The sequence below is a fragment of the Balearica regulorum genome, chromosome 1 (genome assembly GCF_011004875.1).
Source record: "Balearica regulorum gibbericeps isolate bBalReg1 chromosome 1, bBalReg1.pri, whole genome shotgun sequence".
Taxonomy (NCBI): domain Eukaryota; kingdom Metazoa; phylum Chordata; class Aves; order Gruiformes; family Gruidae; genus Balearica; species Balearica regulorum.
The window spans coordinates 76,166,415-76,172,540 of record NC_046184.1 but is presented as its reverse complement, the minus strand read 5'-3'; the positions used below and the strand labels follow the sequence as shown (position 1 = coordinate 76,172,540).

Sequence of the window (6,126 nt, the reverse complement as noted above, 5' to 3'; positions counted from 1 at the left end):
AAGTCACAGTAATGCAACTCAGATTTAACTTACACCAACCCTTTTTCCTCACATCTGGAATCATACATTTTATGACTAAATCGTTCACTCCAGTAGGTACTTGTCTGTGAATTCTGAGAAATGGTCCCATCATCTCTGTCAGGAGTATGGGTGTACGCCTTTTCGTAACCTTCTGCATTTGCTTGATATGGAAGGGTTCTTTTGTACAAGTATTTCCATCAAATACTAGGATTGTTCTGGGAGAGACCGGGCTGTGCAAAGATGCAGACTGATCAAATGTGCAGCTTGTCATGCATTTCTTGTAACTCCCATTTCAGACTGAATACCAGTAGTCTGCTTTTTTTTTTTAAGAGTGAAAAATAAAAAAGCAGTGCTTCTGGTCAGCAAATTTGCACCAGCTGGGCTATATTGGGGTTATAAGGGGTGGGAGGTGTAGAAGACACAAGGGGCATAGGAAGCCTTGGGAGCAGCTTGGAAGGTTTTTCTGAGGAGAAGGGGGAGACCTGAGGGCCTCAGACTGGTGCTGTTTGTAGAAAGTGCCTAAGAATAAAAAGCTCAAACTTGGGTTTCCATAACCTTGCCTCTGGCATGGCTGGCTGCGCCTTCTGGGTGGCCCCCACAGCACAACAATGTCTGGGTGTGATGGGAAGGATGAGGGAGGTAAATCAGCACTGGCATAGTGGCCACACCAAAGGGGAAGCAAGATAAAGGCAGAGCAGTCTCACCTGTGGGCTGGTGGGCTCCTGCAGCCTGCCTGGCCATGGTGGGGCCACACGAGAGCGGTGGCCAGCCAGGGCTGTCACAGAGAGCAGGAGGGCGAGGAGGAGGAAGGGGATGTGCCATGAGGAGCGGTGCAGGGGATGTTAGTGGGGGCAGTTGAGGTGTTGATGGGGAGGATCAGGATGTGTTACCTGCTCTCTGGAGTTGCGTTTGGCTGTAGGTGTGCCGAGGCAGGCACCTGCATGGTAGCAGAGGCCCTGCTGCTATCTTCCCCCCTAGAGGATAGCAGTTTGCCACTCCTCCAGCTCCTCCTCCTGCTGGGCTTTCTAAAACCATGGAAAATAGGGCTGGGCTGGGCTGGGCTGGCCCAGCTCTCCCTCCTGCTGCTGCTGGAGCCACACAGACCATGGGTGTGTGCTGGGGTAGTGCCTCACCACCATGGTCGGGCTGGGAGCAGTGGCTGAGGTGGTGGTTCTGCCATGGCGGAACCTTCCAGAAGGCTGCATGTGGCCAGGGGCTACATTCTCCCTTCTGGGCAGTGCTGGGGGAACGGAGTGGATTTGGGGTGGGCTGTTTTCCTTATTTCTGGGCTGGGTAGGAATAACCTGTCTCTGGGAGAGGCATCTTGTGCACCTGTGGGACTGTGTCCCTCCCTCCTCCTGCCTCCCCAGCCCTTTGCTTGGGTGGTGTAGAGCAGCACAGCTGTGCATCCCATGGCCAAATCCTGCCCCTTCCTCTTGCTGAAATTTAGGCAGTTTCTTGGGTCAGTGATTAGAGGGTATTTCTGTGGTGTTTTTTCTGGTGTCTGGGGATGGTCCCAGTGCTATGAGGCTGAACAGCCCTTGGCTAGAGATGTCTGATCTCTCAGGAGTCTCTGACTCCTACCTGTGTTACAGGGAAATACAGCATATCTTAACAGCAATCTCAATTCCCATGGTTCATGGTTCGGGAAATGGTGATTGATTTATGGCTTCACGTTTGATTCCCCCCCCCCCCCCCCCTTGTGTTTTAATCATATTTGATCTTTTTTTCAGCTTGTGCTGTTTTTCTTAAGATCATTACTCTGAGGCAAAGATAGGACCTGTGTAGCTGTGCCAGTATCAGTACTATGAGTGACATGCAGCCTCTCTTCCTTGCATTAATCCTTATCTTCATAATGTCTTTGCAGGAGATGAAGAAGAGAGCTAGTGCACAGCAGAATATGCTTTGGATTCTTGTAGCCATGAGAGATTGTTTCCTGCAGACCTTTTCTCCAGGTCTTTCCTGCCCACTATGTCATGGGCACATTAGTTTTTACCTTCCAGTACTACAGAGTGTGATCTAAACTGCGGGCAGGATTACACTTTTTGGGTAGAGGACTCTGTGCAGCAGTCCCTTTATGGACAAGGTGCTCCGTGGAGTGATTCATTGGCATGTTGCTTTATGGTCATTTCATTGTTGGATCCAAAGGATCCTACAGCAGTGCTGGAGCAAGTTGTGCTCCCTGCTTCATCCATCCATCCTCCGATGTGATCCTTCCATCCCTTCCTTCCCATAGGATTACTTAGCTCTGCAACACCCCACTCAGTCCACCCCTCTCTGGCTGTTTCTGATGCTGGGAATTGCTGTTTCCAGCCACTCCCCATAGACATGGGATGATGCGGAAAGAACCTGCTGTTACCAGAGCTGAGCCAAGCTGGGAATAAAAACTAGAATGAGCAACTCTGAAGTCGAGGACAAGGGCACTAGCTAAGCCTGCATAAACTACATGGCCTTCTTCTACTGGGGAAGTGAGGAGCGGAGCTGGCTATGTACTGGGGTTGGCACCTAACACTTGACATGAAAGGCTAGTCCCATGCTGGACACAGGGAGTTTTGGGTTAGCTCTTGTGCCATTTTGGGTGTGGGGCTGCTATGACCCCAGCTGGGCCATCCTCAAACAAGGGTTCAGAATGGTTCCTAGGGAATTTTAAAGCCCAGGTGAAAGCTGGGCTTAGACTTGAACTGCAAATCTATGGTTTTGGTCCATATCTAGTAACCCCAACCAGTCCTGTTGTAAGTCCAGAAGGATACAAAAATAGCAACAGACAGAAAGCTACAGAGTCCAAAAGTGAGCTCTGACTTGCTTTCTTAACCTTGTCACTTTGCGAGGTTGCTGCAAACAGCCAGGTTGCCAGCTGATGCCAGCTTGTTTCTTTATCTCTTGAACTCCTGCTGCATGCTTGTGAGCAGAAGTTTGTCTTTGCTACTGGCACTAACAAGCACATTGCTGTGCCTGGCTCACAGCTCCTGGCAGTGACTCAGGTGCTCCACACCACACAGCATGGCACGTTCTGCCTTGCCACATACTCGTTACGGTAAAGGAGCAATCACTTTTATCATAAAAGGAGACAGATGTCTTCTCTGGTTGTACATTAGCCTTGTGACTACTACTCATTGCCTTGTCAGTCCATCAATCCCTGTCTTATCTGTATGTATTCAAAATGGAAGCTTACCTGCTGTTTTTCAGAAGCAGCCAAACAATACAATGCACCAAGTCTAATATTGGGTTTTCCATAAAACAGCTGTCTTGCGCTTAAGAGTAGTGTGGAGAGACCTCAAGGAGCGAAGCTGAGGAAGTGCTAATTCTTTGTGATTTCAGGCGAGAATAAACAAATAATGAGCCATTTCCTTGGCCTGCACCCCAGTGGTGGTCTGATAGAAACTGCAAGTCTAGTATCACTTCTTAGTCCTGGTAGAAGTCTTAATTCCTGAGGGAAGGGAGAGCTGAGTGGCACAGGACTGGGGTCTGGGCTACAGTCCCCTCCTTGGTGGCTGGATATCTTCCATTCTGAGACATTGCTACACTTGGTATTAGGGTCTGGCAGCCATCAGTGAGGTTCAGAGTCTTCTTAGTGGTGGTACTTGTATCGTAACTTGGTCTTTTCCTGCTGCAAGGCTCAGGGGTTGGTGCTGGCATGCACTGTTCTGGTGCACCACTGCACCATCTCTGAGCTTGCTCAACAAGCAACTTTCATTGCGGCCATAGCTAACAGCACTGATAACATTAGAAGAACCTCTTCTCTGTTATGAATTCATATGCCACCATTCTCAAATAGCACTGTCACTGAGTGCAAGCTAATCCTGTCAAAGTGTTACTGTCTGAAAAGTAACAGCTCCTGCTAGCGGTTTTTTGCATTTGATGAAGCTATTGAACAAGTTCACTTAACTGAAATTGAGCATGCCTGGTTTTTTGGAAGCTGGTACAGCTCTATCTGAATTAATTCAACAAATTTCCTAGTCTATCTAAGCGTAATAGCATTACTGACCATTTTCCACTAATCTTAGATGATCGCTTATTGTATTAAGGGAGACAGAAGCTGAATTGTAGCTGAATGATTTTGCCATGACTGGCTATGAGATTTTCTGTTTGTGGCCATTACTTACATACATCGTTGGTTCTCTCTGTTGCAAATAGACAGAATCTCTCTCTTTTTTTTTTTTTTTTTTTTCTTGATAACTTCAGTGAGATGCCGTCACATTTATGGCCGCATTCTGTGCAGTGATTTGGGAATCAACAGCTATAAAAACTGCCATATCATTTTTCCCCACAATCTGTTTATTTTTTGCAGAAACTTGCTAATATCCTCTGACTCTCTGCTGTGGCTTGCTTTTAATTTTTCTTACCCCACAGAGTGTCTCTCCAGCACTGCATTAGAGCTATGCAAGTGGGTATTTTCACTTTTCTTTCTTTTATTTCAGGTGAAAACCTAGTTCTAAAAAACATGTAAGTGAAATTGGGTATTGTGGGGTTCACTCTGGAAAGGTGAAATTGTGATTAAGTACAAAAGACACAGTTAAGAGACAGGTACCTTGTGTCCTCTGTATCTAGCTGCAGTATCGTATGGTTTGGTCTAATATACCCATTACAATTACAATACTTCACTCTCAACTCCAATATTCACACATGCTTGGTCTGCCATTCTCTCTAGGGTCAGAAGGAGGAGCTCTAAAGCTGTTGCTAAATGCCTAAATACTAATTTACTAAATATTGGGGGCATTAGCTAGTGGATTCATCCCTGTTTGGCACTGCTCTGCTCTTCCATGCCTAAGAGACTGATTAGTCACCCACTGAATGTTGGTATTGTCACATCTTACCTCTTCTACTCTTGTTGGTAATGTAAATCTGGAGAAAATGGAGATCTTCAGCTGTTTTCTGGTGGGTCCCAAAAATACGCCCAGCAGGCTGCTTGTGATCAGTGATATTGTTTAAGACCCCTAGAAGCTACCTGGGTATGCAGCAGCCTTTGCTGGACCTTCTTCCTCTCTGTTTTTGTTACTGAATTTGTAGCAAATTACATACCCCCTCCAGTGTTTTTCTGTTCATCTGTCCACACACGTACTTGAAGGGACATCACTAAACTCAAGAGTACTTGACTCATTCTCCTAAGGACAACGAGGAGTGGTGCAATCAGTTCCAAGGTTGAACAGAGCTATGTTGCTGTGTTTCTACCTGATGTACTGTAAATGTAGCTTTTGAATAGCTAATAGCATTAGGTAGTTGAAGTTGCACTAAAATTGTGCAACAAAGATGAGCAATGGTAAGACAAAAAAAGAAGGGAAGGTGTACCACAGTATATTGTCATTTAGCCTGTTGTTGTGGTTTAACCCCAGCCAGCAACTAAACACCACACAGCCACTTGCTCATTCTCCTATGGTGGGATGGGGGAGAGAATCGGAAGAGTAAAAGTGAGAAAACTCATCGGTTGAGTTAAAGATAGTTTAGTAAGTAAAGCAAAAGCTGCGCATGCAAGCAAAGCAAAACAAAACAACGAATTCATTCACCACTTTCCATGGGTGGGCAGGAGTTCAGCCATCTCCAGGGGAAGCAGGGCTCCATCACACATAATGGTTACTTGGGAAGACAAGCACCATCGCTCCAAACATCCTTCCCTCCCTTCTTCTTCCTCCAGCTTTTTATTGCTGAGCATGATGTCATATGGTATGGAATATCCTTTGGTCAGTTGCGGTCAGCTGTCCCGGCTGTGTCCCCTCCCAGCTTGTTGTGCACCCCCAGCCTCCTCGCTGGTGGGGTGGTGTGAGGAGCAGAAAAGGCCTTGACTCTGTGTAAGCACTGCTCAACAATAACAAAAACATCTCTCTAGTATCAACACTGTTTTCAGTACAAATCCAAAACATAGCTCCCTACCAGCTACTAGGAAAAAAAATTAACTCTGTCTCAGCCAAAACCAGCCCACCTGTGGAGGCAGACTTCGATGTTCATGACATATTCTGGCCAATCTCAGCTGTACCAGATTCTCCAGCCCTGCCCTAGTCTCAATGCCTCTAGCACTGGGTCCCATGCTAAGAGCTGCAACTCTCCTATGCTTTCCCAGCATCTGATTCCCTCTGGCTAAGACAGTCATTTGTGCTGGTTAGGCTAAGTTCT

The 6,126-nt window shown here is 46.7% G+C and overlaps 1 protein-coding gene across 6 annotated transcripts in view; it reads left to right on the top strand.

Annotated features, from left to right (window-relative positions):
- The window catches only part of LOC142602742 (lactosylceramide 4-alpha-galactosyltransferase-like), a 37,188-nt gene that overhangs the window by 25,223 nt on the left and 5,839 nt on the right, over positions 1-6,126 (top strand). The window contains exon 3 of one of the 6 annotated variants that reach the window (XM_075759593.1): positions 4,440-5,620. The exons of the other annotated variants lie outside the window; for them this stretch is intronic. The gene's annotated coding sequence lies outside the window, so the exon portion shown is untranslated. Of the gene's footprint in view, positions 1-4,439; positions 5,621-6,126 lie in introns of those variants that run through there. 6 annotated transcript variants of the gene reach the window in all.